The following is a 4,806-nucleotide window of genomic DNA, read 5'->3' on the forward strand; positions in this document are numbered from 1 at the left end:
GTTCATGAGTTCAAGCCTTACATTGGGTTCTGTGCTGACAGCTCAGAGCCTGGAGCCTGCTTTGGATTCTGTGTCTCCCTCTCTCTCTGCCCCTCCCTCACTCACGCTCTGTCTCTCTCTCTCTCAAAAATAAATAAACATTAAAAAAAAAAAAAAACTTTCCACTCCTGTAACTGGAGTGGAAATGAAACTCCAGAGGGATCTATTCTATAAACCACATTCTGAAGCCCAAGGTAAAGCAGAGTCCAGGGAAATGAAGCACAATGCAATCACTTCTAACATCAGATTACTGACAATCAAATAAAAGTGTCAAAATGTGCTTCTACTGGCCTGCTGGGCTACTTTTCACTATATAGCTATTGAAATATTATTTTTATGTTCTATTCCTCAGATTCAAGGTTTGTGATTTATTAATACAGACTCATTATATATCTGAAGATAGTGATGAAAAATCATTCTGCAATAACATTCATTCTACTAGGATTGACAGATAACCCACTACTACAGGTTTTTCTTTCAGTATTTCTGTTTTTCACCTACATTTTCACTGTTGCTGGAAATCTAATCATTATTCTCCTCACTCTGGTTGACTCTCACCTCAAAACACCCATGTACTTTTTCCTTTGGAATTTTTCCATCTTAGAAATAATATTTACAACTGCCTGTGTTCCTAGATTCCTGTACAGCCTGACAACTGGGGACAAAAGTGTTACCTATAATGCTTGTGCCATCCAATTCTTTTTTATCATCTTCATCGGAGCAACAGAATTTTTTCTTCTAACTGCATGTGCTATGATCACTATGTGGCCATCTGCAAACCCCTGCACTACAGTACCATCATGAGTGAAAGAGTATGCACCATGTTTGTCCTTTGCTGTTGGCTGATTGGGTTGTCATACTCCCACCGCTTAGCCTGGGAGTCCAGCTAGATTTCAGTAACTCTAATCTCATTGACCATTTTGGCTGTGATGCATCTCCTCTTTTGAAGATTGTATGCTCAGACACCAATTTGTAGAGCAACTTATTTTAATCATGGCTGTGCTGACCCTCAGAGTCACATTATTCTGGGTAATTATGTCCTACACATACATCATCAAGACTATTTTAAGACTCCCTTCAGCTCAGCAAAGAAAAAAACCTTTCTTCACTTGTTCTTCCCACATGATCGTAGTCTCCATCTGCCTATGGAAGCTGCATCTTCATCTATATCAGACCAGCAAAGGAAGGAGTTGCCATTAATAAGGTGGTGTCATTGCTCAAAACCTCAGTTATCCCATTGATAAACTCTTTCATTTACACACTACAGAATAAGCAAGTCAAACTAGCCTTCAAATACTCAATTAAAAAGATGGCATTTCTTTCAAAGGATTAGAAAACTAAAAAGATTTTTTAAATTAAAAAAATAGATATCTAATGTCACTTCTCACTTTATCCTGATTCCAAAACATTTGTGATCTATTCCCATAGATATTCCACAGGTTTTTGTTGATACAAATTTACTGTCTCCAAATTTTTTTGGTGAATATATTACCTTTTTCTAGGTCATAGTGTGTTTACAATACCCTGGAGTCTGTTTGAACTTGAGTCTGTTGTTGGACACCAAGCAATGAGATAAAGCGGGGTGAGTCTTGAACAAGTTTAAATGACCTCAAAAGAGGTCATTACATGTTTTTCAGACAAGAAGAGATCAAACCCTTGAACAGGATAATAAGTGTCTGCTTCTCTGGGGCTTCAGTAAAATCTACTAACCTGTGCCCTCTAATAACCCCTGGAGATTGTGAATTCAATTTGCATCAAAATTAACTCATCCACAAGATTAGACTTGGTTGGGTTTCCAAAAGTTTCAATCCTGTAGTTACAGGAGATACAGGTTTTTGGGTTTTTTTTTAGGGAAGTCATAGTTTCCTAACTCCTTTTTCATACCTTGAGATGGAAATTTAAAATCCTGAGATAGGGGCGCCTGGGTGGCGCGGTCGGTTAAGCGTCCGACTTCAGCCAGGTCACGATCTCGCGGTCCGTGAGTTCGAGCCCCGCATCAGGCTCTGGGCTGATGGCTCGGAGCCTGGAGCCTGTTTCCGATGCTGTGTCTCCCTCTCTCTCTGCCCCTCCCCCGTTCATGCTCTGTTTCTCTCTGTCTTAAAAATAAATAAACGTTGAAAAAAAAAATTTAAAAAATAAATTAAAAAAAAACGTTGAAAAAAAAAATTTTTTTAAATAAATAAATAAAATCCTGAGATAATCACTTTTCTTTCTGCAAGGTTAACAACCTTCTTTCTGCAAAATAAACAACCAAAGTTACAGTTCTTATATTCCTCATTTTCCACTAAAACATTCCATGATAGCAGCCACTTGGTAAAAGCAAGCCATAATGGCAGCCAACATTCAAGGGGTGACAAAACCCATCTACTTATAGGAAGACTGCAAAGTATTATGGATATTTCTACAAATCAACATTTAATAGGTGCTTGACTCATGTCTAAGCTAGATGGCAAGATCTTGTATGGTATCTCATCTCCTACCTTCCCTGCTATTCCTACCACCAAAATTCACCCCAAATGATAATAAAATTCTATTAGGTAACAAAGAGTGCTACTCATTTTCATTGGTTTTTTTTTTTTTAAGTTTTTATTAAATTCCAGTTAGTTAACACACAGAGATCAACGGAACACAATAGAGAGTCCAGAAATAAACTCACACCTTAAGTAAATTAATCTATAACAAAAGAGGTAAGAATAAAGAAAAGACAGTCTCTTCAACAAATGGTGCTGGGAAAACTGAACAGCTACCTGTAAAAGAATGAAACTGGACCACTTTCTAAAACCATACACAAATATAAACTCAGAATGGATTAAAGACCTAAGTGTGAGAACTGAAACCATAAAAATCCTAGAAAAGAACACAGTGATTTCTCTAATATCATTGGTAGCAACATTTTTCTCCAGAAGTTTTTCATCTTTCCAAACTGCACCCATTAAACAATAACACCACATCACCCCTATATCCAGCCTCTGGCAACCACTGTTCTACTTTCTGTCTCCACCAATTTGACTATACTAGGTAGTTCATTTAAGTGGAATTATACAATAATTTACCTTTGTGTCCAACTTATTTCACTTAGCATAATGTCTTTAATTTCATCCATGTTGTAGCATGTGTCAGAATTATATTACTTTTTAATGCTGAATAACATTTCCTTGCATGTATATACTACATTTTCTTTATCCATTCATTTGTCAGTAGACATTTTGGTGCTTCTATCTTTTGATTATAGTGAATAACACTGTTATGAGTATTGGTGTACAAATATTGGTTTAATCTGCTGCTTTCAATTTTTTTAGGTATATACTGAGAAGTCGAATTGTTGGATCCTATGGTAATTCCATGTTTAATTTTTTGAAGCATCTCTATAATGTTTTCCACAATGGTTGCACCATTTTACATTCCTACCAAAAAGTCACAAGACTTGCAATTTCTCCACTATTTTGTGGAGTTCATATGTAAAAGTGAATGTATGAGGGCAGTAGCATAAAGGCAGAAGAGTAAACATAGAAGTCATGCTTGTATGACTTGTGTATATATTGTCTGTATATAATTATATGAAGTGATATATCTTTAAATGAAGGTAGATTGTGATAGGTTTAATATGTATACTATAAAGAAACCAGGGATGCCTGGGTGGCTCAGCTGATTGAGCATAGGACTTCGGCTCAGGTCATGATCTCACAGTTTGTGAGTTCGAGCCTGGACTGGGCTTGCTGCTGTCAGTACAGAGCCCACTTGGGATCTTCTGTTCCCCTCTCTCTCTGCCCCTTCCCCACTCCCATTCATGCTCTCTCTCAAAAATAATAAAACATTTTTAAATAACTAAAAAAAATAAATCCAAAAATAACATAACACATGTTTATAACAAATAGGTTGACAAATGGAATCAAAGGGAATTAATCTAAAAGAAAGCACAAAATTAGAAAAAAGAAACAAAGAAAAAGTACTAATAAGAAACAAATAGTAAATTATATTTAATTCCAAGCATATCAACAATCATATCAAATATAAATTCTGTCAACATCAAACTTCAAAGGCAGAAATTGTCACAATGGGACATCATCATGCCTCCAAACCAGATACCGACCCCCAGCAACGGGCTGCCTTTGGCTCCTCCAGCATGCAGCCAGCAAAGATTTATTGACCAATTGGTATGTCCCAGGCACTGAGCTCGCTCTGGTGGGTAACAAAAGCAGACCCAGAACTATTTGCACTCAAACCAAAAATGTAAAATTACACCTGTGATGAGTCACTGCAAACGAGGTGATCTCGCTGACGTTGGGGAAGTCTGGCTTCTGGAGTCTGACACCTACTCTGCTACAGCTCCGTCAGCATGTTCAACGGAGCAGCCAGCGATGAGGCCAAGAGGCAAATCTCTGCTGTGACACAGCCTCAGGTCCCATCTCCTCCACAGGGAATAAGCTCCTCCTCCAGCTCATCTCTGACCTCAATGTCATGGCCAACAGCTTCTCCATCTCTTACAAGACACTTGCCTCTTTGTGCTGCCAAAGAAGGGCAGGCCCGGGGCCGGGGGAGGATGCCCCCTCCCCAACTCTGACCCCAAGCCAAGACTTCCACTGAGGAGAAACTGAAAGTCCTCATCTGAGACCCAGGCAGCTCCAGGGGAGCCCCAATGCACCCCGTGTCCCCTGCCCAAAGCAGTGCCGATAGATAGGCACCTTGCAGAGCAACTTTTGAACCAGCAACCTGGTGGTGACTGCCAACAGCACAGTCCATGGTTCGGCGCCCAGCGGAGGGCCTCAC

General features: G+C 39.0%; 1 pseudogene; it reads left to right on the forward strand.

Annotated features, from left to right (window-relative positions):
• The first annotated feature begins 444 nt into the window (after nucleotides 1–444).
• On the forward strand, nucleotides 445–4,186 carry LOC115518730 (annotated as a pseudogene).
• Nucleotides 4,187–4,806: the final 620 nt, after the last annotated feature.

This window comes from Lynx canadensis, chromosome B4 (genome assembly GCF_007474595.2).
Source record: "Lynx canadensis isolate LIC74 chromosome B4, mLynCan4.pri.v2, whole genome shotgun sequence".
Classification (NCBI taxonomy): Eukaryota; Metazoa; Chordata; class Mammalia; order Carnivora; family Felidae; genus Lynx; species Lynx canadensis.